The following is a 26,736-nucleotide window of genomic DNA, read 5'->3' on the forward strand; positions in this document are numbered from 1 at the left end:
TTGATGGGGCAAATTTCGCCTTTTGATCTGGACACGTAAAGCTAGACCTATGTTACAAGAGGTGGTAAAAATATCTAGCAGGAACTGAAGAACCTGCCTGGTTATGTTAATGACGATAGCCGAGATATACCACTGAAGATTACGAGATATATGCAGCTATCTAGTGGGGCCATATTTCACTGTAGTGCTGACAAGCACTCATTTGGTTTTAGTGCAATTCTAACCCTGAAATGAAAAGCTATTTTTAAGTGCTGGTGGAACACGAATTAATTCCTGAAGACTTCCAATGCAGTGATTTTTAAAATAATAATAATAATAAATGTTATTGAAACAGGCATGCAATTTACAGCACAATTCAGAAGGAAAGCTTCTCTTGCACAGTAGCACTGTTCAGACGCTCTCCGAATTTGTGCACAGGTGGGGAGTGGGATTGTGACAACTCATGGTCACTAGCCTTGCTTCCATCCTGTACACACAGTGGCGTAGCGTGGGGGGTGCAGGGGGGGCCGGCCGCACCGGGCGCAACATCTGGGGTTAGGGCAAATCCATTGGTTAGGGGGCGCAAATCCACGGGTTAGGGGGCGCAAATTACTTGCCTTGCCCCGGGTGCTGACAACCCACGCTACGCCACTGTGTACACACACATTGTCCTCAGCAGGAAAGAGCATGCATGTGCACCAGTTGCACAGAAATATGCTCTGGGAACCTCTCAATGATCAGTATATTGCAGGAGGGAATCTAGCACAGTGTGGTGTAGTGGTTAAGAGCGGTAGTATCGTAATCTGGGGAACCGGGTTCGCGTCTCCGCTCCTCCACATGCAGCTGCTGGGTGACCTTGGGCCAGTCACACTTCTTTGAAGTCTCTCAGCCCCACTCACCTCACGGAGTGTTTGTTGTGGGGGAGGAAGGGAAAGGAGAATGTTAGCCACTTTGAGACTCCTTAAAGGGAGTGAAAGGCGGGATAACAAATCCAAAGTCTTCTTCTTCTTCACATACCGGAACTTCAGATTTGTGCACTTGATGCGGATTAAAGGGCTCTGTCACTCAAGAGCAACAAATCCACTTGGATTTTTGAGGTTTGGAAAGTGACGAGGATCAGCACTGAAAAGTGTGGGGGTGAACAAATGACTAGCAGGAAGACGTGTATACATATCAGGATGGATTCAGAATGAAAGCTCATTCCTGGATAATTGCCCCGCAAACAAATGAGAATGGATGCTCACATACCCTCCAACATAGAGAGGCATTTTCATCTGGGGGATGTTGGAGGTAACCAGCTCCCCTCTTTCCCCTCTCCCCTGGGCTCAGCGGCCTGTGTCGTGTTGCTGATGTCATGGCAGATATTGCTGCCCTGTGAGTTCCTCAACTTCCTGCCGCTCAGGCTGAGGGCACCACTGGCTGCCTCCAACTCCTGTTCCTGTTCCAAGGATTGCGTCCAAGACCCGTCCAAGAGGCAGTGCCACTGCCACGAGGACATCTGCTTCCTCTTCCTGCTCTTCCTCCTCTGCCACTGCCAGCACTTCAGTTGCCATTTTCCCCACCTCCCAATCTTTCCTCCCTCAGGAACCCTGCTGTACTTTGCATGCTCCATGGCAGCCAGCAGCAGGGGAAATGGGATAGAAACCTGTGTCAGTCAGGGAGGGCAGAAGTGTCCAGGGCAACACGGAGGGGGGAACGGAAGTTCCTTTCTTGCCAGCCTTCCCTCCCACTCTAGGAATGGCAGCTCTGTTGCTGCTGTTAAAGCATTGTGGAGCCAAGCGGCAGGAACCTCTCGGCTGCTCTGGGGGTATTGTTGGGAACTTTCCATGAGAGCGTGAGAAGCCATAATGGCTAGCGGGTTCTGGGGATGGTCCCAGCAAAATCAGGTCAGTTGGAGGGTACGTGCTCAATAAAGACAGGATATATAATCTCACTTCGATGTAAGCTTTGTGCAAGCAATTTGGGATGAAGGCCCATCGAACAGGTTGTCTGGAGAGGTCCTCTGTCTGTGTGATCACATCTTGGATACGCAGGGCTTATGATCACATGTTGTGCAAGATTTTGCTTCTGCTTTTGTAGGAAGGAGTAAGCTGCATAATAATGGACTGTTCAAAGATCCAAAGTAGTCATTACAAAATTATCAATCAGGCCATGTGGTTTTTTGTTTTTTTAAAAAATAGGCATTCCCTCTGTTGTCATGAGGAGGTGATCCAATAAAAATCCTTCTCCCTGCACAACAGTTAGGATTGGTATAATGCACTTTCCCACTTCTCATGCAGTGGTCCTGATAAAAATTGGCATTCTCTATACTTTGTATTAAGGGATGTGGGTGGCAGTGTGGGTTAAACCACAGAGCCTAGGACTTGCCGATCAGAAGGTTGGTGGTTCGAATCCCCACGACGAGGTGGGCTCCTGTTGCTTGGTCCCAGCTCCTGCCAACCTAGCAGTTCGAAAGCATGCCAAAGTGCAAGTAGATAAATAGGTACCGCTCCGGCGGGAAGGTAAACAGCGTTTCCGTGTGCTGCTCTGGTTCGCCAGAAGCGGCTTAGTCATGCTGGCCACATGACCCGGAAGCTGTCTGCAGACAAACGCCGGCTCCCTCGGCCTATAGAGTGAGAGGAGCGCACAACCCCAGAGTCGGTCACGACTGGACCTAATGGTCAGGGGTACCTTTACCTTTATACTTTGTATTTATTTATTTTTTAAAAGATTCCGTGCCGTCATTAAAGTAAAATATATCTGGCCTCATGGAGCAACATCTGGAAAGATTGCTTGTGTGCGTCGGTATCTTTACCATCAGCTAGAATGTCAGCTCCAGCTGCGGCTCAATCTACTTCTTTCCTAGGGAGACAAAAGCCTGTAATAAGGACCCCCAGGGCCCAGAAGGAATTGCCATATAAACTACTCCCCACCCCCACCTGCTCCATTCCACCACCTGTAACATTCTGTAATTGTCGGTGGGTTTTAATGGTAAGCTGCTTTGGGTGCCAACCTTGGTTGAAAAGAGAGGTATAATAAAAAATTACAAACCAACGAGCCAAATGCAAAAATAGAGACACACTATAATTTTTTCATGGAGCGGAGAGGCAATCTCCTTGGAGGACAGCAGCACATCTGGATTGTCCTGGCTTTGGGCAGTTGTTTGTGAAATGCATTCCCTGTGTCCTGTTTGGAGTGGGCCAGAGCACGCCAGGAGGAGCCATTAAAACAGGGAAAGACCTGTAGTCTTCCAGATGTTACACCCATCTTCCCAGATGGCTGCCCATCCCAGGGGTTGGAGTCCAATAACATCTGGAAGGGTGCACAGGTATCCGAATCTTGCATGAAAAGAGAGCAGGGGATACCTATAGGCCAAGTCTGCCTTCAGTAGCACTTTCACACCAATCTCACAGGATTCACCCCAAGGCCTTAAATCAGGTCACCTTCCATTTCAGCCCCTTTGTTGCCTGATATCTTCCTCTTTCTCTTGATTCCAGTTTACTGCCCTGCTCTCAGATCTGACCAGCAGGCTGGGATTGGCTAATGTTCAGAGCCTTAGGGCAGAATAAAGGAACTCCTACATTTTTTGTTCATTGTTCGATCTGAAGGAGATAAGAAGCACATCTATTTCTGTCAGGGAGTTCTGATGGAGCCCTGAGCTGGCTACTATTTTGCCTCAGGTGTACCTACGTGCAAAACTGTGAGAGAAAAAGCTGAAGAGAGGCCCTTATCTCAGCCTCGTTGGCTGCAGATGGCAAGAGGTCTTCCCCAGATATGTTGGGTATTTGAGGCTGTCTGAGGTAATTTTTTACTTTGACCATCTAGTGTCTCTGCAAGGAGAATCTCCGTAGATCCCAGGAGATAGAGAAAGATAGATGATAGATAGATAGATAGATAGATATAGATAGATAGATAGATAGATAGATAGATAGATAGATGATAGATAGATAGATATCGTCTCATATTCTTTCATAAATGGTGGCAAATTATTGTGGCAACAAGGAAACAAATTAAGAGCACCTTAAGAATTTCTGGATTGCGGGGACTATCCATATAAGCCTTGTCATACAATTGCGTAATCTCTGAGTGTGTAGCACCATTTTGGACACACACACACACACATGAAAAGAGACGGCACACTGCCTTTGTAAGATATCATTATTCCTGAAATTCCTCTGGGCAAAAGAAGGATAAAAGGTCCTTCTAATGGTGTGTTGCGAAAGCCCAAGACTCAAATCTACAAAGAACTGGTTGGATCCAGCTGACCTACTCACTCTTCAAAGCATCTAAAACCTTGCCCCCTCCCCCCGCCTTCCTGCTATTCTACCATTGATGTTGTTTTATGGCTGTGGTGGAGGAATGTAGTAATGATATTCCATTTACAATACCTACCACTACAGATAGATAGCAGAATTAGATTTATTTATCTTTAAAAAAAATGAAACCTAAGTTCATCTGCCACCCGCTTGGAAAAGCTGAATTTTGCTGTGTTTTAACATATTCTGGGGACTTGCCTTATGCCCAGTATCCATGGGAAATAGATTGTTTAGTGGTGAGAAGAAGAGCCCTCTCTGGGGTGATACTAGAATTATGGAAAAGCTTTCCACATGCCGTCAAACCTTTTCTATCACGTCCATTTTTTATGTGTGTATGTATGTAAAGTGCTTGTTCCTGGATTTTTGCCTCTAAGATTCTAAGCCATCGATTTTCTGGCATTGCTCTCCTCCTGGTTTGTGGCTTTGGCCTTGTCGATAGAGACCTTTAAGGTCCTCTTTGCTCCTGAGATTGCTTGTACAGGCTGCATACACTTTGAGATCCAGGCAAACCGAAGCATATTTAAGTCATTGATTCCAGTTGTTGTTGGTGGGGAGATTTAAGCATAAAAGGTTCTGAGTTTGGCAGGATGATGCCCTTTTGTTTTTGTGGATGTTATTGTTTAACTCGGGTTCTTTGAGGCAATTGAAACAGAAAGCTGAGGCAATTGAAACAGAAAACTGTTTAGGTGTGCAACTGTTGCAGCAAGAGTTTTACTAGCACAGAGATGGAGACAACAAGACTTACCAACGATCCAGGACTGGCAGAAAAAAGATGGTGGAATATGCTGAGTTGGTGAAATTGACTGGGAAAATCCAAAACCAGCAGGACCAAACATTTAATAAAGACTGGAATAAGTTTATAGAGTGTTTGAAAGATAATTGTAAACATTTAACAACACTGACAGGACTGATTTAAAGCTTGATAGTTTATAGAAAGCACCGATTTACAATTAACATAATTCCGTGATTATCAGAATTGAATAGTGAGTAAAGAGGGGAAATACGAAATGCAATTAAAAAAGATATAATTTAAGGTAATCATGGGCTGGGAGGAAGGGGAGTTGAGCGCTCGCGAGAGTGGAATATAAAGTGAAAAATTGAGTATGTTATATTTATATAAAATGGAAACTTAATAAAAATGATTTTAAAAAATGAAACAGAAAGTTTTAGAAACTAGTGGCGTATATATACTTGTAAGTATATGAGTTTTTATTGCAATTATCAACAGATTTTATATATGTATACAGTTTTAATTCTATTAATGTTTAAATGTTTTTAAATTATTGCTCTTCTACGTATTTAGCAATTCTTGTTTTTATCTGTAAGCTGCCTCAAGTCCCATCAGAGGAAAAGGCAGGGTATAAATAAATAAATGACAGTGATAATAATATAATTCTCCCTATATTGTCCCGTTTGTTCTCCAGCTGTTTTGAGTGCCACCTCTAACTGAGGTATCAATTGCAGCACTGAGAAGCAGGGCCTTTACATTAGTTGCCCCAAACTGGTAGAATAAACGGAGTTTCATCTTCGCCCCCTCTCTACTGGCATTCTGGAGGCTGCAAAAACCCACCCTCTTTTTTTGTCTTTCATTTGGTACTGTTTTCTTTTTAAATAATTGTGTGTGTGTGTCCCCCCCGCCCCCAGTAATACACTCTTGAACATACGGAAAGGTGGTTATCAAGGGATTTTAACAAATAAATCATAATAAATCCACACATCTCTCTGTACACGTTGCTCTCGTTTTCATAAAGGGATTCTAGTTATAAAATCTGGGAACAGGGGAGGTGTTGCAAACTATGGGATTTCTCCAGCTATATAATACAAGCGGATGGAATTGCATCTGTCTGCTTGGTGTGTGTGTGTGTTGTGTGTGTGTGTGTGTCCCCATCTCCTAAAGCCATGCTCCTGGTCTGATTAATTATCAGGGCCGGAAAGCCAGAGTAAAACCTTGTTGCTGGTGCCAGAAGTCAGCTGCCCTTGATCGGCTGCCCAGAGGACACCACATGCTAAACTGTTCTGGTCCCTGCCGGATTTAGGATTTGGGCAGAGGAGGAGAGTGTGGGCCCTAGACAAGACGCAAGGGAGACCATCTTAGGCACTGGGAGGCTCAGAATGAGTTACAGCCAGCACATGAATAACACAAGGCTGTTCTTCCCTCAAGGTTATTCCAAGTCCCCACTCTCTGAAAAGGACTGCATTAGTTGCTGCTGCTGCTGCTGCTGCTGCTTCTTCTTCTTCTTCTTCTTCTTCTTCTTCTTCTTCTTCTTCTTCTTCTTCTTCTTCTTCTTCTTCTTCTAGAAGCCATATTCTATCCAATTGCTCACTAAGAACTTACATTTTAATAAATGAGGCCACCTGTATTTTATGTTCTGGCTGCCCTGCGAAGATTCCTTAACCCTCACTGCAAAAATTCTGCTGACAAACCTGGAACAGAGTCCAAGGAAGCACTAGAAACGAAAATTCGGATCCCTGGGTTCTCCTTGGTCCCACATCGAAAACCCACACACCCACACCCACACACCCTGTTCGGCTATATATCTCTGCCATCATTTAACGGAAATTACATTTAATAATTCCATTTCTAAATGTAGTAAGTTAGACCAAGGAAAGGATTCCTGGGTTATCATAGAATTTAGTGGATTAGATTGTGAGGGGGAGGTTTACTTAATTAATACATGGATTTATTTTTTTACTTTGTGCCAGGGCAGATTAATAAACACATGTGGAATGATCCAAAGTATTCCACTGAGTTCATCGGTGCTTACTTCCTAGGAATTGTGCTTAGGGTTGCAGCCTTTAAAAGTACAGTGGTACCTCAGGTTACAGACGCTTCAGTTTACAAACGCTTCAGGTTCAGATTCCACTAACCCAGAAATAGTACCCGGGGTTAAGGACTTTGCTTCAGGATGAGAACAGAAATCGTGCTCCGGCGGCGCAGCAGCAGCAGGAGGCCCCATTAGCTAAAGTGGTTCCTCAGGTTAAGAACAGTTTCAGGTTAAGAACGGACCTCCGGAACAAATTAAGTTCTTAACCTGAGGTACCACTGTACCACAACTTTAAAAGAGCATTGCTCTGATTTAAGAGTGGTTTCTGCATTCAGATATATCACTTTATTCCTCTCAGTAAAGTTTGTTAAGAGGCTCTGAGCTATTCCACAGCAGGGCTGGGCTGACTTCAGGCTTCACAAGGTTGCTTTGTTTTTTGTTTTGTTTTTTGTTACTAGAACCACAAGATCTACCCAAGGGAACCAGTTAGAACAAAACAACTGGGTGCTTCCCTGAGCATATTCTGAACATAGGGACTTGTTTTTAGTACTGGGACCCAGCTCGCAGTCCTTTCACACAGAAACCCACTCCTTGTTAGCATTCTTCATTTCAACAGCCTAATTTTGATGGGAAATGTTTCTTCATTGCTGGTATTTTGGGGAGAAAAAACAAACGGAGTCAAAACCCCTTCCCGATCTACCGCAACTCGTCAAGAGATGTACTAGTAGATCCTTATCTACCTTCTGCCTACCTCTTATAGCAGCATGAAGGCGCACCTGTAGTATTTGATCTGCAATTCCGATCACGACATGCAAATTATTGCTTTAGGTCGCAGCGATCAAATGGAACATAGCAGACCTAATACCTTCTGCTGTCTTCCAGTTAAAGAAATCCTACTTGAATGAATGCTCTTAGATTGACTGATAATGATTGACTCAGGATGAGGCTAGAGTGTTGGATTGTGACCGGAAAGACCCCAGACTCAAACCCTTGACCAGCTATGAATTCTCCCTCAGCAAAGCCTACATCACAGGGAAGTCGTGAGGATTAAAGCGGGGGGACAGACTCTAGGGTCTAAGCTGAACCTTTGGGAGCACTGGCAGGATACAAATGAGGTAAACAAAGTAAGCAAGGAGGGCTGCAATCTTATACCTGGGAGTAAGCGCCATTGAAGGGGGACACGGGTGGCAGTGTGGTTTAACCACAGAACCTAGGGATTGCCAATCAGAAGGTTGGCAGTTCAAATCCCTGTGACGGGGTGAGCTCCCATTGCTCGGTCCCTGCTCCTACCAACCTAGCAGTTCGAAAGCACGTCAAAGTGCAAGTAGATAAATAGGTACCGCTCTGGCGGGAAGGTAAACGGCGTTTCCGTGCGCTGCTCTGGTTCGCCAAAAGCGGCTTAGTCATGCTGGCCACATGACCCAGAAGTTGTCTGCAGACAAACACCGGCTCCCTGGGCCTATAGAGTGAGATGAGCACGCAACCCCCCGAGTCGTCCGTGACTGGTCAGGGGTACCTTTACCTTTAAGCGCCATTGAACTCATGTTTTCCAGTGGAATCAGCTCATGCACTCAACCACAAATCTGTACCATAAGCCATTGCAGAAGGGTGATATGCATGCCAGTGTGAAATGACAGAAATTAAAGACTTGACTGGCATGGGGGCCCTGCGACTTAATCAGGAATGTGTCTCCTGCCCCTGTACAAACAAGTGGCACAAGGAAGCCACAGAATGGCGTGTTGTACTGAGATAATGGTTGGTTTGTTTCACGAGCTTGCATGAGGCAACAAGTCATATTATGATCTGGTTGCACTGCTGTGGCAGCCACAAGAATGAGGGGAAGCAACAGAGGAGGGGGAGGCACATTCTCAACTCAGCCAAACTTTAAAAGAAATGATGGTTTAGCATGATGTGCAAACCAGCTTACCATCTTCTTTTCCTTGAAGCTATTCAAGGCAGCACAACAGTACTTGAATCCAAAGGATCTTGTGTGTGTGTGTGTGTGTGTCCGTGTCCTCGCGCGCACACGTGGTAGCACACATAATTTTACAATTTCAATGTAAGTATGGGGTTTAGTCCCTACCACAAATCCTCACCCAAATTAATACAGATTAAGCTCACTTCCCCATGTAGACAAACCCTGAGTTGAACTTTAAAGCCACTTTTTAATCTGTAATTAATCCAGGGGAGCGGAAAGCAAACACAGAACCCTGTTTTGCTGAAAGTTTTAAGTTGCCTCTGGATACATTATTAATGCTTTGGGAAGCCGCTCATTTCAAGGTCAGAATAGGATGAAGGAGCCGTCTTCCGGCAACTAGAAAAAGGTTTGGGCTGTGGTGGCGTCTCCTCTATAGGGGAAACCTAAAAGGGAGCCAATTTCACACGCCCATGTAGGATCAGGACCCCTACTCTGCAATTAATCACAGAGCTTCTTTAGAAAAAAATACTGAGGACTAGAAAAGGAAAATCACTATGGACTACACCCGTATTTGGGAGTAGGAGAATGGGTTTAGAGGGCATGGGTTTTGGATTGAAGGGGGAGATTTAAACCAGAGTGCATGGCTTCCAGATCAGAGGGAGGGTCTCTAGGACAGAGGGCAAGGTTTCTGGATTAGGAGGCAGAGCTTTAAACGAGAGGACCCAGTTTACAGATTAGGCAAGCGTCTTCAAGCCAGAGGTTATGGCACCCACATTAGGAGGCAGTCCTTTAAACTGGAGGCAGGGCCGTCTTACCCATAGACACTAAGGGTGCGGGGCACCCGGGCGTCAGGCTCTCACGGGCGCCAGGCCGAGAATCTGGGGCCTGTGACTTGAGTCCAGGGAAGAGCCCGCCCGTCGGTCGGAGCACTGCGGTGGGTTCTTCTGCTGTGGGCAGCTCTGCACCATGAGAGTTTAGGGGCGAGCGAGCCAGCGAGATGCTGAGGCGGCCGGCCGGCCGGCTCTGCCCTCCTGCATGCCTGGGACTGGGCAACCTGGGGGGGGGGGCACCCCAGCGCCACATATGCTTAAGAGACAGTCCTGACTGGAGGCAGTCGCTTGCAGATGAGGCGGCAGGGCTTCTTGACATATTTGACACCCAACGCCTCTCTTTTTCAGAATCAAATCACTACTTTTGAGACAGGGGTGCCACCTGGAGCAAAATATTGGGGGGCCCAGGGAAGCCCCACTCCACATACTAAATCACATGGCATGGCACCTCCCCCCCGCTTTGAATGGCAATGCTCATCAACTTTGGGGGGGCCTGGCCCCCTCAAATATTTTCTTGGGGAGCCGAAGACACCTCAGCCCCTAGGAGTTGGCTCCTATGTTTTGAGATATGGTCCTTGGGCAGTTTAAGAAAGTGACTAAAAAGCTGGTGGCAGCTGTTTTTACAGAGTGGCTTGGGAGACGACACATGTCTTCTTATATTGTAGTGCGCAACATATGCATATTTCATATGTCCCACTACTGGGTCCAATCAAACTGCCATGCTATACAAATCTGCAAAACCAGTGAACAGGCAGGGATGATAGCAGAATAAATGAACATAACCACATGCAACAATACCTTACCCAATTTAACCATGTGAAGGACTGGTTTCCATTCTCAAGCCAAAGATATGGAGGGAGTTTCTCAGGTGAGTATACCACTGGGGAACTAAAGAATCCACATATAACAAATACTCTGAAGACACACCTACTCTTTCTGTTCCCCAAAGCACATACATTTTCTTAATGGGGAAAAAACTGATTGGCATTGAGGGTGTTGGGTGGCCCTTGAGCCTGCCCTTTGCCTCACACACCATCTGAGACACCCATCAAGTGTTCAGCCTCGTGCTGAATTACTGATATCCATGCAGCTGCCAGTCAGCTAAGAGTTTCTCATGTGCTGTGATTGTAAGTCACTAGTCACAGCAAGGAAACCAGAAGCTCTCTGCTTCTGGCAAAGGAGCTGCTCAGAACTGAACTGGTTCTCTCCCCCCCCTCCCCTTACCCTCCAAAATTTTACAGGTGAGAATAAGGACACACTTGTAACACCCTGATTCTTAACTACCCTCTGCTCCTCTGCATTCTCTCCCTTGCCCAATTACACTTTGCTGAAGCAAGAGGGTGCTTGTCCTTCTGGTTAAAGACATGCTAGGAAAACACACAACTGATTTGCAGTGTGCTAGCAGCAGTTCCTAGGGACACAGGTGGCGCTGTGGGTTAAACCACAGAGCCTAGGACTTGAGGCGGTTTGACTCCCTGCGACGGGGTGAGCTCCCGTTGTTCGGTCCCTGCTCCTGCCAACCTAGCAGTTCGAAAGCATGCCAAAGTGCAAGTAGATAAATAGGTACCGCTCCGGCAGGAAGGTAAACAGCGTTTCCGTGCACTGCTCTGGTTCGCCAGAAGTGGCTTAGTCATGCTGGCCACATGACCCGGAAGCTGTCTGCGGACAAACGCCGGCTCCCTCGGCCAATAAAGCGAGATGAGCGCCGCAACCCCAGAGTCGGTCACGACTGGACCTAATGGTCAGGGGTCCCTTTACCTTTACCTTACCAGCAGTTCAGCAGCAGTGTGTGAAATGTCACTGTGCAGTCCTTAAGTTTTCTTGCAAGTGTATTCCTAAGAGCAAGATGCATCCACCCAGTGCTTTTTTTCTGGGGGTACGCAGGTGTACGCATACCCGTAAACGTTTTGTGAATCTTTGTACTTTTGTCCATTTACTGTATTTATTTCCCCCCGATTTGATCTATAAAATGGTGATTTACTGAGTACCCCTAAACATGTTTTTTAGAAAAAAAGCACTGCATACACCCATCACTCAAAGGTTTCACTTCTAGAGATGACGAGGAAAGAGCTGAAACTCGAAGAGTAACTGACCTTACACTCCACACCAAGGGCATTCTTACAAAGTATCCTCAAAGACAAAAGCAGGGACAGTGACCTACAAGGGACCAGAATACTGTGACAGTCCCTGGTAAACAAGAACATATGAAGTGCCTGCTTGTTCTTCTCCACCTAATTTAAAAGGTGTAACTCTAGTATGTAGTACTCGGCACATGGCTTGCTTATTTTCCTTAACCTACAACACACACAACGTAACAGGCTGTTTTTGACTATGTAACTTCTATTTCAAACACAATTCAACATATAATATCTCACAAAGTGTAATTCCATAGACCAACACATCATGCAAACAGAACATATCAAGAGAAATTAAAGTCCAATATTGGCAATAACTGCAATATGGTACGCTTATTCTAACGTTCCTTGTATGTAGATATAAACTGTTACATAGTCAAAAACAGCCTGTTACGTTGTGTGTGTTGCTACCAGGATTGTATTTACGTAACCTAAGGTTTAGTAGTATTTTCCTTAAGCTACATCAAACTCTCATACCTGCAAGCAACTGGATGTGTTGTGCCCAATTTATTTGCCTATTCTCTGTCTGTGATCCCTTGCAACCTTGAGTCTGAGGATTTTAAGAGCCAGAGAGGTGATAACTGAGCAGGGGTGCCTATTTTTCTTTCATACAGGCTTCGCCAAATCAAACTAGATTACAATCAGGGCTATTGCTGCTTGATCAATTAACATTATATTTGTATAAATCTATGCAAGTAAAAATAATCCTTCTGGTACATGAAAGGATACTTGCTTTGATTTTTTATCGTATTGCATGGCATATAGATTGTGTAAAAGACATCTTCTTAGATTCTTGAAGATTTGAAGATGTGATACGCAAGTGGGGGGGATGCTTCTTTTACGATAGTGTTTGCCATCTATAATTTCGATAACGACTTGGTTTTAAAATAGTACATACTTTAAAATCTGCAGCCTGATGAATTGGGCATCTTTTTAGTCAATTTAAAATGTAGCTTCATTAACCGATTACATTGCAAATACTAATTATTACCTTTCAGGGCAGCAGGGTCAGGAGCTGTAGAAACTGGATCTACGCCTGCATGTGTTTTATTTTAAGAACTTGTGCCTTGCACAATTTTCAAACGAAACGTACAGCAGCCAATGAATCAAACGCAATCCGCGACAAGACCCACAGATACGAAACTATAAATGCACTTCAAGTAACGAACATTTTAAAAAACCCTTAGCTATCAAATCAAAACGTCATGACAATATTTAAAATGTATGGCACAGTCCCTGCTCCTAACATAAAACCAGCGCACTGCTTTAATGAACTGATGACAAGCTATTTCTGTTGTTTTCAGCAACGACATTACTTTGTTGGGTCTTATTGGTTTGAAAGCTAACTCAGCTGGTAAGGTATCGTTTTGTTAAGCCAGTCAATAAAATGTTGCTCCATGGTGCCCTGAGGTAAGTCCAACCGCTCTTGCATAGACACAGGTAGTGTGAGCTGGACAATAACCTATACAGTCAACAGGAATTTCCAGGATTGTGGCAGCAATTTGCAAATTTCTGGCTGTAGAATCCACTATTGGTCAATGGTCACTGGTGATTTTTTTTTATACAATATTATGTTTTTAAATGTTTAAAAATCTTCTGGAAAGTGCAGACTAAAGAATAAATATATAACAATGCCAATGCATTTATGGAACTGGTTCAGTTCAAAACTTGCCTCATTACAGATGGGTGGGGTACAGGGCCGGATTTAGGTTTGATGAGGCCCTAAGCTACTGAAGGTAATGGGGCCCTTTATATGTCCAGCTGTCCATTGTCAACAACAAATTGTCACTGTTTTTTGTGTTGAATATATGCTATAGGGTAATTTATGGACCCATTACTTACATTATAGGAGCCTACACAACACAAAACACTGTTGCTGTATGTAGATTTTATTTTATTAGCTTTTTATCATATTTTGGAAATGTACATCCAGTTTCTTTTCCTTTATTTTTTTGGGGGCCCCCAAGAGAGTGGGGCCCTAAGCTATTGCTTGTTCAGCTTATATGTAAATCCAGCACTGGTGGGGTATAACAGCAAAAACAACTTTCTCAACCTTCACACCATTTGTGCATGTTAATTTATGTGCATAAGTGACCACAGCACTAGAAAACATTTCTCTTAAGGAGTGGGACAACATTGTACAGTAGTACCTTGGGTTAAGTACTTAATTCGTTCCGGAGGTCCATTCTTAACCTGAAACTATTCTTAACCTGAGGTACCACTTTAGTTAATGAGGCCTCCTGCTGCTGTTCTCATCCTGAAGCAAAGTTCTTAACCTGAGGTACTATTTCTGGGTTAGCGGAGTTTGTAACCTGAAGCATATGTAACCCAAGGTACCACTGTACTCCCTTTAAGAACCAAAAAGGTTGCAACTAACCGAAAAGGTGGAGAACTTCACGCCTTTTAAAAATTACATGAAGGAACCTAGCAGTAATTGTTATTTTTGGTCCTGTGCTATTTATTAGTCTGTTCTGAGTTATATTTATTTAACACTTGATTGGAAATAAATTATATTTGTATCTTTTGCAAGCTTCACTTTTTTAAAAATTAAAACCAGTGTTCAGTACAAATAAATGTGTGCAATGTATTATTGCAATTTTATCATGCCCTTCCTCCAAGGAGCTTGGGGTGACATATATGGCTTTCCTGATGAGAATATAAGATGAGCCAAGGATTGCTCTGGTCCAGCACTTGGTTTCTCACAGTAACCAATCAGATGTTTCTAGGAAGGCCACAAACAGGATATAATTCCAATAGACCCTCCCCCTGAAGTTGTCGCCCAGAAATTGGTATTCTTTGAACCTTGAGTTTCCACACATCTGTCATGATCCTCACTTTATGATCGCAGTAACCCTGTGAGAGGTATGTTGAGCAATTGTCCCAGTGATCACTCCTTTTTATTTGAAAGGGGTTTAAAACTCAGGTCACTCTGGTCCTAGTCCAACACCTAACAACTACACCACACTGGTATTGGGGTTTTGTAGGTCTACTGTCTGTGACTACTTCCGTGTAGACAAAATATATATTGGGTGACGCAGATCATAAGAACCAGATGGTTGGAAGCAGACACTAACTTCTTGAATTCCGCTGAATAATCTACCCATTGGCCTCCAACTGTGAAGTCTGACTACTGCTGAAACACCAAGAAGTCTTGTGGATTGCCATACTGTCCAAATTTTTCACGTCCGAAACTGGGACATCTTCTGGGATGGGCTCCTGGGTGAGTCACTTGACCCATGCTGCGATGTCACCCCCCAAAATATGCTTTTGGGAGGGGTGGTGGTTTAAGATCGCGGCATGTGAGCTTGCAAGATCGCAGCTCCCAAGATGGCTGCCGTGATCTCGTGCAAAAATAAAATAAAATTGGGACGCCCTGTTTCTTCCAGGACACTTGGTGGGTATGGATTCCAAATGAATCAATTGATTACTGGGAAGCCAGGCAGACGCAAAACATTTTGCTGCCTGTGGTGAAGTACAAGATGGTGGTTCACATTCCATACACAGAAGCCAGCTGGATTAGCTCTTGAATCTTACTTGAACACTGGTAACAGGAGAGCACACCTGAGGGCAGCAAGCTCACCTAGAGGATGTAGGGCAGGCTACATGGCATGCACAGTTCTAACCACCAATACCTTGCTGCCGCTTTCCAGCATCTGCTACCCGAAGCAGCTACTTCACTCTGCCTAATGGTAGGGCTGGGCCTGAGGGAAGCAATGCAGTCCCCAAACCTATCCTCAGAGGGTCTGGGATGGAGGCCTATTTTATGAACTGTAGGCTGAGCAATCATAGGCTCAAATGTTCCTCCTTCTGTGGCATTCCTTGGAGAACCTCATTGGGAGCACCAAAATGTCGCTCAATACAGGGCAATCCAATCTCTTAACCAAGGGAATTAATATCTACCTTCCAGCACTTCACAACCAAACCAAAGTGTGCAAGAAAAGAAAACATGCTTGAGCAGGCGTTTAGCATGCAAATAAATTCAGAGCACTAAACAAGTAAACCAAACCACTTGGAGATAGAAGGTTAAAAAAAAACACCCTACAACACTCCAGGAGCTCCATCCCATTTGATTTTGGGGAATAAATTCCCCTTGACTTCTGATATGACAACCGAATCTACCACAGGAGCTAAATTCCTCCACCCCATGTCTTCCTTCCATAGCTGGGTTGCAGACCCAATATTGTATGGATTCACCAGCCACTGTTGACCTGAAGCAGTGACAAACCCAATTAAAATTGAAGTCTACCATCTAGAAGCCACATAACATTTTACCTCTATTAGCCCAACAGGGAAGTGGCTGTCCTGTCCCTAGCCTCTAGTCACAGGAATAAATCCAGCACGATTCCCCCTCACATTTAACCCTCTACTCTGTACTCATAGATAGAGGTCAGCATCAAGGTCATTGGTCTGGGTCTGCATAAGGTCGAGATAAGGTCAGGGTATAAATGCTGACTCCCAGTGGTGTCCTTTTAAACTTTTATTTATTGCAATCGTCTGTTACCTCACTCAGATTACATCATAAATATATTTTACAACTGGAGCACCAGAATCATCTCAATATAAAAACAGATTTTTTAAAAAAACAAAAACTAACAGGCAACTAAATAAGTGTTCAGTTCACAGAAGAAGAAAAACAGACGCCAGTGTCATAGTGAGAACATTTCATAGCTGGGGTATCACAACAGAAAAGGCCCTTTCTATGAACATCACCTCAGAAATTGCCGAAATTTGGCCAATTGTGTCTGTGGATGGTCTTAATAGTCAGACAGGTTCCTAAAGAAGGCAGTATTTTGGATACCAAGGCTAAGGTGGTGAGGTCTTTAAAGGGAAGAAGCAAGACCTTGCATTGGGCTCAGAAACAGACCAGTAGCCAGACTGGCAAGGAGTCAAGTCTGGCAAAATGCCATCCATTTGTTTGCTAGATTTTGTGCTAATTGAAATTCCCAAAAAGTCTCGTCTGTAAGAGCATCTCCAAAAGGGCATTTCAGTAGTCCTTTTTAATAAGATTCTGTATCTCTCTCATTTGTCAACGGAAGAGACAAGTATTCCCATTTTACAGAGCAAAATGCTGAGTTGGCAGGTTGTCAGCTGTCCTGACTGAGTAGGTATTTGCAATCTGGATTTGACTGCAGCATATTGTCTTTTAAGCAGCACTGTCTACGTATAGCCGTTGGCCGCCTTGCCTGCCTTCTCTTTGTACTGTATCTGTCAAGCTATATCCAGACACTGATCCATCCCTCCAAGCCACTCATCTCTAAACTTCATATACCCATTCTGCCACCTCCTTTCCCCCATGCATCTCTCTAGCCTCCCGTGTTCTCTGTCTTCCGGGCTTGAAACCAGAACATTATACTGATACCAGAAGTATAGTAGCAAATCTGAGGTGGTTTTTTCCCCTGCTTGTACATATCGTTTTACTCCCTTTCTGTTCCTTCTATTCACTTTGATTGCTGCCGTGTGACATTCTCTCTCACATTCTAGTGACAAATTGTTTTATAACTTGTTTTCTTCTGAAGGTAACAGGGCATATATGGGGTCCATTAGGGCAAATACCAAGAGACGACTGACTGCAACCTTCTGCAAACCCTTTTGAAATCATCCATTGAGTTCCCACCCTGGACATCTGTTGCAAAGAAACCACTTACCCCATTACATTTGGACATCCCTGCATCTTTCCTCAGAAGTGTTTAGTTTGTTCCAGGTCACTTTTTCTCTTCTTCAGTAATGCTTTATCTTCTCTCTCTCTCCTCCTTCTCTCTCTCTCTCGTCACCTCTTTTCTCTTCCTTAATTCTCGTCTCCTGGCCGTCAAGGATGCCTCTCACTCACTTTTACTCTCCTCTGCTCCCTCAGACCAACTGTTGGGAACATAGATCCCAGCTAATCCCTAGAGCATCTGTAATTTGCCTTGAGTTGAAAAGGAGGCAAGCACAAGCCCCTCCCCCTGGCCCTTTGGGATTGGCTGCTTTTGGGTGTCCCTCTCCAGCTGTTTATGGACAGCTGGATAGAGAGAGAGCCAGAATGGGGATGGGGAGGAACTGACAAATGAGGAGGGATAGGGTCCAGGTCTGCCTTTCAACTTCTTATATCTTTATATTTTCCTTCCTCTTGTATTTATCAGTTCATTCATTTTATTTTATTTTCATTCTCTCTTTGTTAAGCTCCCTCCAACCACTCTATTTTCTCTCTCTACACTCAGCGATAAAGTGCCGAGGCCTGTAAATCAATGCATGGAAAATGCTCCCGGGGATCAGAAACGTCCTGGTGGAAACCATTAATGGTTTAAGCTTTGGACAGTCAGGACTCATAAAGTGCAGAAGCTGCCTTTCTTTTCCATATTTACCCTACCTAGACGGACACACACAGACACACACACACACACACACACACACACACACTGAGGCATAATTTAAAAAGAGTGATGAAAATGCCTCCTTCACGGCTTCCCTCATTTTCACAATTTACTGTCAGATGTCATAATTTGCCAAGCTATGTTAGAAAACATCTGAAGCAAACATGATGTTTGGAGTTCTGACATTTTCTGGTAATTTTCAAAAGCCAATATCCAATTTCAGCAACTCACAGAAATTGCATCATTTTCTTAAGATATGGCCACTTAACAAAGAAAGCCTGAAAATGTCTAAGATTGTGAAAGGGGATAGGCAGAATTTAGCTCCATTTGAGCACTTAGCAACTTGCCTTGGAAAATGTTGGCATTTACCAATAAACAATAAAAATGTGGGTGAAAATTGACTATCAGTCAAAAGTCGCCTTTGTTTCCTGAACTTTGCTGTCAAATGTCAGCGATTTCTCACGGGTTTTCTAAAATGTTAAAGAAATATTTTATATTAAGATGGTTGGCATCTCTCTGTCTTGGGAGACAATGGAAACGTGGGCTTTCAGGGGTCAAGTCAAGCCATTGGAGATTTACAGTGATTGCTGTGACTGTAGAGATCAATACAGCTGGGGCAGATGAAGGCGTCCGATTGTGCTGAGGCAGGTATACCATAGCTTTTCTTCTTTCTGTGTATTAATAACATTCACAGAGCTTTGGCATTTACTGTCGCTAGGGGTGAGCTGAAATAACTTGTCGTTCTTTTGTATATTTGTTCAGCAGGGCAAAAAACTTTTAAAAAATATTTTTTTCTGACATTTTTTGAGGCACTGTTCAGAAGAACTGACTTCATCCTCAGTGGTGTCTTTCAGTTGCCCTCAGTGATTTTATCACACAGCCAAATCTGATTGGTTGTGTAGCATCACACAACCAATTTAATATGTGATGCCAAATTGAGCGGAATTACCTGTGTGACTAATCCAGGAAGAAGATTCAGTTTTTTTGGGGGGGGGGGAACATAAGTAGTAGTAGCACCATAAACAGTGGCACCTTACAAAATAAATAAATGAGTGACTTTTTAGTTTTACAGGAGATATTTCTGCGCCACGAAAATGGTAAATTTTGTCTTGAAAGCAGAGGATCTTCGTTGCAACACTGACTGGAGATATATTCCACTCATACATAATAGGTTGTTTAAAAGGCACTAGGGCTATTTTTATTTTACACAGGACAATAAAAAAGGCCTTTGAACCTTTCTCGCTCTGCTTTTGAGTGTTATTTGTTAATGCAGGACAGGCTGTGCAGGAAGAGAAAGCAAATGTCAAGCATTTTTAAAGTCTTACACGATAGACCTATTTAATCACAAACCAATGTAAGTCTCCCACTTGTGCAAAAACGGCCCCCCCTCATAAATTATGTAGCACAGGTATATTTCAGCGAGGGAACAGTGCTTTCTTTACATCAAACCCCTTTCTCAACAAAAGGTTGCATTCTTAAAGCAGCAGCACACTTAATGCAGGGTCTCTTGCACTTTCCCTTGCGTAAGGAGCCACTTACCTAGCAAAATGAATGGGGATATTGAGGGTTCACCTCTATATTGAAAAGGAAATTGCCTTTTAAGAGCAGTAGTCTCGTTTCTAGGCCAACATCTCCACCTTGTGGAGAGTTTGGAGGCCTGCATCAGCTTACTGTAGTTACCATTTTCGGAAGGCTGAGTTGGGAATTCTATTTCATTCCTGCTGAGAACCCAGCCTTCAAATCTCTATCTAACTTTATGGGACCACTTTGACCTCTGTCTAACTTTATGGAACACCACAACCACTTTGACCTGCCTACTGTGGAACAGCTGCAAAATGTGTTATATTTTAGTAAGTGTTCCAGGAGGATACAGATTTGGTCCACTGCAGGGAGTGGGCCAGATTTGGGGTAATCCACACTTCCTCTTGTCCCACAGTCCACTTTCTCCTCCTCCTCCAAAGTGAATTTTACTTTACCGTGGAATTCCTAAAGGCCCATAAGAACACAGAGCAATATTGTACATCACTGGCATGTGGATGGTTTCCTTTGTATGTGAGGCAATACCTAACCACCCAAGATCTTTTCCGCCGATTGAGAGCTTCTGAGAGCCTCTGACTTCTTGGGTCCACTGGAGATGATGTTATCATCCATTTCCTGTAGCTTCAGATGCAACTGTGGGCCCACAGAAAACATCAACATCTTGAGGGTGAGGACGGCGGAGGTGAAATGAGATCTTATGGACGCTAATAGCGATCTGCTACAATGCTTGCATTCTTCGTCCTCTTCTATTGGTGAGAATCAGAAAGGCCAAAACAGTTGGTTCAAGGGAGTTAGAAACAAGGGCGTTTACCAACACAACTGTGTGGGTATGTGTGTGAGAGAGGCAGGGTTATTATCTGAAATGAAGGGTTGTGCCTATAAATTATGCCATTTGCCCTGCAAATCCTCAACTCTATATTAATCCAATTTGGATGGACTAGATATGCCATTGCTTATTGATGAAGACTGTGGACTCTTTACATGCTTGGGGGCTCACAAATTCTATTTCACGTGGATTTCAGGTGAAGAACCTAGACTATGAAAGTATCTTCCACAGCCTGGTCTCAGAGTCAAGCCCTGATTGTTTGTATATCTGTGTGGGGAGAGCTTTTAGCAGAAGTGGGTGCTGTGGTCCAGCAGGAATCTTCTTGTTGTGAGTCCTGTTTTCTAATGGCTTCTTATTTTTTCAGGCTGCTTCCTGCTTCAGGAGGAAATGGATATGAAAGGTAAGAATATGTCACAGCGGAGAGGGAAGGTAGTATTAGTGAATGTTGCCATTTAAACATACCAGATTTTCCACAGTGGAGTGGACGCTTTGATTCATACAATCCCGTTTCACACTGCAACTGTGAGATATGGGGTACCCATCATTTAGTATGTAACCGTTGACACGGTGAAAGCTGCTTTGCAATGTAGCCATTTTGTTGGTTGAGAAGCTGCCATCTCCCCCACACGCTTGTCACGATGTTGCTGTGCTAACTGCTAAATGGAGGGTAAGTCACTTCTCATGATGTGAAAAGGGGTCAACAGCATCTTAAAAAGCAGAGACATCACCTTGCCAACAAATGTCCGAATAGTTAAAGCCATGGTTTTCCCAGTAGTGATGTATGGAAGTGAAAGCTGGACCATAAAGAAAGCTGACCACCGAAGAATTGACTAAACAACAACAACAAAATCAGTGCAAAGGAGGGTTTAATTTTGCCTGCATTCTCTTTACCTAAATTGTGTTTGACGGCAAGGTTCAAGGGTAATGCAGAAGCAGAGTTTGGGATAAGGATAGTGGTTAACTTACTTACACACCAAGGCCCCTTACCTTTTAAGGTAAGCAGGCTTATTTTAGAGTCCAGCCTACTTACTGTATTGGCCCGAATATAAGCCACGCTCCCCACCCCCCAAATTCTGACTGTGAAAAGTTAAAGCACAGCTTAAATTTGCAACCTTGGAAAAATTGGCTTTTACAATATCGCTGCTGACATACAGTAAAACAGAACGGGTGTGAGTGCCTGCGGAATTTTAAGGGAGCGGCTTATATTTGGGCCAATATGGTAGTTATTATCTCGAGGTCCCATGATTTAATCTTTTACTTGTGTTAGCTTAACAGCAAACAGAATTTTGAAAGAGAGTTTCTGTTTATTTTTTAAAGAATAATTTAAAATAATCAGAACACAAACAAACCATTAAAAACAGTGCAGGTGACTCTAGAATTCAGTATTTTTTGGAGGGGTCATAGTATGTTTGTCCGACTTGCTTCTTGGTTAGAGCGCTTTAATGCCAAGTGATGGCCTGTGAAGAGCCATATTTTGATTTAATGTGTCGAGTGCCTCATGCAGTCGGTGGGAGCCCTTTTTTCCTTCCTGATTTAGAGCTTTGCTCCTGGAAGGGTAGTTCCCCCAGCTCAGTGGCGTAGCGTGGGTTGTCAGCACCCGGGGCAAGGCAAGTAATTTACGCCCCCTAACCCGTGGATTTGCGCCCCCTAACCCATTGATTTGCCCTAAACCCAGATGTTGCGCCCGGTGCGGTCCGCCCCCCCTGCACCCCCCACGCTACGCCACTGCCCCAGCTGGGTTCTGAAAGTTCCCAAGGAGGGTTGCAACCATCAAAACACAACATTAAAAACAGTTTTAAACAAGTTAAAATTACTAAAATAAGGTGGGTCCTAAAATATATATATCTCAGGGGTCAAAAGTCAGGATGAACAGCTGTATACAATGATTGCTTCTACTTGTCAGCCATACCTTATTCTAGAATACACCATTTACCCTCATCCATTTACCCTCATTCTTTTTGAATATGCTCAGTCTCCAGGGGACTCTCCCACCAAGGTTTTAAAGTTATACATCTCCAAACCCCAGGGGTTCCTCTAATGTGCTGATATATACCATTTGTTTCTCATTGTCCCCATTTTAGCTCCGTTTCTGTCAGCACTCACCACTTGAGTTTGCTGTAAGAGGGGTGATGATTATAAGACTTTCTGGGAGCCAGATAGAGGCTGTCAAAAGCTCTTGAGGGGAACAGCCAGGGCATGTGTCAAAATTAAACAAATAGCATGAAACATATTTTTCATTTTTAAAAACCTAAATAGAAATACAGATATTCTGAAACAACTGTTTGGCCATTTATGATGTTAAATGGTTTCAGCTTTGATATCTCCTGCAGTGTCTTTCCCCACTTGTCTACACATGATTTTCTTTTTGTTTCCTTGTTAATCTACTGTGATCCATCCTGATTCCTACAGGTCTGGGTATTCTATGTTGGCAGCCTCAGTTGGAGACAATGTCAACATCACATGCATCACACGTCATTTGGTAACATATGTCTCTTTGGAGAAGGATGGAAGGGTCATAGGCTTCTCCAGAGATCATTTTGGACAACACGTTATTTTCCACATCATTATTATGACCAGAACGGATGGTGGGATCTACAAATGCTTGTACAATTTTGCTGGGATCAGGCAAGTCACAGATCCATTGGAGCTGCTGATAAGAGGTAAGAGACTCTGGTCAGCATCCCAGAAGAGCATCCTGAGGCCGTTCACTAGTTCCTGACCCTGCTTTGATGAGTTGCACAAGGGGGACAATGGATCACATAGGATTAGGTTCAGGTGTTACTGTGCCATTAAAACATCTCAAATTGTGGAGAGCCAGTGTGATGTAGTGGTTAAGAGCAGTGGACTCGTAATGTGGTGAACCGGGTTCACCTCTCCGCTCCTCCACATGCAGCTGCTGGGTGACCTTGGGCCAGTCACACTTCTCTGAAGTCTCTCAGCCTCACTCACTTCACAGAGTGTTTGTTGTGGGGGAGGAAGGGATAGGAGATTGTTAGCCACTTTGAGACTCCTTAAGGGGAGAGAAAGGCGGGATATCAAGTCCAAACTCCTCCTCTTCCTCTTCTTCTTCTTGCAAAAGTGCATCAACCCCGCTCCTGCTCCAATAATGATGATCCTGTGTAGCTGAGCACAACCAATCCCATTAATTCAAGATTGAAGGACATGGGAGCTTCGCCATGAATAGTGTTCAGATGAGTGATGTCTCACCCACTAACACAGGTAGAGGCAGCCTATCTCGTTTCACCACCTGAGGCAAAATGGAAAGGTGGCACTCTCTTGCCAAAGCTACCCTGAAGCCTCCCTTCCCTGGGTTGTGTGGCCAGGTCTGTGAAACAGCAATGATGATAGCGGGTTCCATCGAGGTCTTGAGAGCTTTTGCAAGAAGTCACAGAGCGCACAGATCTTGCAAGATTTTGGTGAGATCTTGCAAGATCACCACCACTTCTCTGCCAGTGGGAGGGTGCCCCTGGGAGGGCTGCTTCTTGGGGTTTCGCTGCCCAAGGCAGCTGCCTCAGCCTTCCTCATTGGTGGACAGGCACTGAGTGCAAGGTTAAAGGACACGGGAGCTAAATCACAAATAACATTCAGAGGAGTATAATCTAAGAGTTCTTAATTGCACCCCCATGAAATTTAGAGAAATTCTTTCTCCTCCTCCTCCTCCTCCTCCTCCTCCTCCTCCTCCTCCTCCTCTTCTTCTTCTTCTCCTTCATCATCATCATCATCATCTCAGGCAAGCTAGAGTTACCTGTGCACCACTGGTTTGCATCTTGTGGGTTTTGTTTGCAAATGGGATCAAGGCAACTATTTTCTGTAGAAGGAAAACAGGGTATACTGGCAAAACTTAATTTCCAAAAAGCGAGATGTTGGGATTTATTCATTACTATTAATTCTTTCTTTCAATTTATATCCCATCCATCTGTTGAATCAAGCCATATCTTCAGAGGAATTTGGCCACTCTCCAGGTGCCCGGCTTGATTCCATGTTGACCTCCCCGTCAGCGACTCCCGGCAAGACAAGGCGAGGTCTTTATCGGCCGATCCTTCTTCAAACGTGAGAAGAACACAGCCACTCCTTCTCCCTCATTCCCTGCCATCCCCAGGGAGGGGAAAGAGACAGACAGAAATGTATTTACATGCCTTTATTTCTGTCTTTCCTCAGTGCAGAGAACAACATGTCCGCACTCTCTGATACCCAGCTGCAGAGAGAGAATAACTCCACCCATGTACTTCCAGTACAGGGTCATGTGACACTCTGAGCTAACATCCGGTGCTCAGAGCACATAATAGACTGTCCCTGGTTCCCACGGTACAGTCCCATAACATAAACATCCTGTTTGGCTTTCCAGCCATCTGGAGCACTCAGCAGCATTGCTCCTTTTTCGTAACAACCTCCCCCAAAAGAATCAATGCGTGTTGCGGCATGCATAGCGTGATCCAGAGAAGAAAACAAACAGTTGTTATACACATAACACTCCCCTGTTGTTTCAGTTCCACCCTTGGAACTACCCGCCACTGGTTTCCCCAGTGTACCTCTCTGGTTGTCTGGCTTCCAAGGAATGAGTGCATCTGCATTACCTTGGCTAGCAACTCTCTGTTGTGTCTTTGTCTCTGACTTAGACACTGCTCCAACCTGTCCTCGGTTGTTTACAACAGCAACACATGCAACAGCTAAGTTAGCAAACTCTTCTGAGTACCTTTTGGGTGGTTCACCCTTTGTGACTCTCTCAGACCTGCGTATGAGGTGCTGATCCTCTCTGCTCACTGGTTCTGTCTCAGGACTCTTAGGAGAACCAGTTCCAACAGTAAACAGTGGCTCATCCTTCACCTGTGAAGGTCTATCCATTGTGTGAGATTTCCTCTCAATGACTGTGACAACTGAGCTCTCTGAGCTATCACTGTCACTCTCAGTACCACTGTACTCTGTGAAATCATCATCATCATCTGAATCGTCCTCTGTGGGAAATGTGTGTACTATCACTCTCTCCTTTTCAGGAGCACTCTCTAGAAATTTTGTGAGAATCACCTGACCAGATTCAGACAAAATTACTCTGTAGAGACCCTTTTCATAACCCACAAAAATGCCTCTGGCATTCTTTACTCCACCTGGAGCTTCTGTCCTCACATGAGACCCAAAAACCTTGAAATGGGCAACAGAAGGTTTTCTCTGGAACAGTTTCTCAAAAGGAGAACTTCCCAACTCTTTCGAAACCTTTCTCACCCATGCATGACAAAACGACATGAGTGACTCCGCCCAGAACTCATGTGGCAGATGTGAACTAAGCAATTGCGCATTCATCCCCTTTTGCAATTCTCTGTTCACCCGTACACAGACACCCCTGTTCCACGCTTCCGCTGAAACAGCAATCTTGTGTCTGATCCCCTTCTTCTGCAGGAACCTCTGGAAATCCTGTAAAAGAAAAATCTGCTTCTCATCTGTGAATAGACAACCAATGTTAGCATCATGCATATCTTTAACTTTGTCACAAAACTCCTGAAACCTTTCTAAGGCTTCCTGTGGCTTTTTTAACACATAAACCCAGACAAAGTTAGAGAAATGATCCACACACACAAGATAAAATCTTGCATTGCCTCTAGATGGTTCTAGAGGACCAATCACATCAGCATACACCTGCTGAAACGCTCTGTCGACCCTGGCCACCTTCTTGGCGCACGTTTTGGTCACACCTGCAAGAGAAATCAAGTTAGACTCAGAATTACATTCCATGTAATCACTTTGCTCAAAGTCCAACAAATACAGTCCACCTTTCTGTCTGGCAGAAAGATATAACTCTCCATCTTTGAAGATCTCGCAGCTCTTATCATCGTAGGACAATCTCAGTCCTTTCTTTGCAATCTGCGAAACACTCAGCAGATTGAACTTCAGTTCAGGAACCAAGTAAACATTGTGTATTGTCAAGTTCAGACTCTTAAGATACACAGATCCAACCCCGGTCGCCTCCAGCTTCTGACCGTTGGCTTGTTCCACAGCGAAGCTTTGCTTCTTAAACGATGAAAAAAGTTCTTTGTGTGGGGACATATGAACCGTCGCTGCAGTGTCGATAATAAACGCGTTCCCAACATCTGGCGTGGTTCCTTTCGC

The 26,736-nt window shown here is 44.2% G+C and overlaps 1 protein-coding gene across 1 annotated transcript in view; it reads right to left on the reverse strand.

Moving 5' to 3' along the window:
* The window catches only part of KCNJ14 (potassium inwardly rectifying channel subfamily J member 14), a 30,241-nt gene extending 12,400 nt beyond the window's left edge, over positions 1 to 17,841 (reverse strand). Inside the window, exon 1 of the mRNA XM_083581999.1 lies at positions 17,568 to 17,841. The gene's annotated coding sequence lies outside the window, so the exon portion shown is untranslated. The remainder of the gene's footprint in view (positions 1 to 17,567) is intronic.
* Between the last annotated feature and the right edge of the window lie 8,895 nt (positions 17,842 to 26,736).

The sequence above is a fragment of the Podarcis filfolensis genome (genome assembly GCF_964270895.1).
Source record: "Podarcis filfolensis genome assembly, chromosome: 13".
In the NCBI taxonomy this organism is placed as follows: Eukaryota; Metazoa; Chordata; class Lepidosauria; order Squamata; family Lacertidae; genus Podarcis; species Podarcis filfolensis.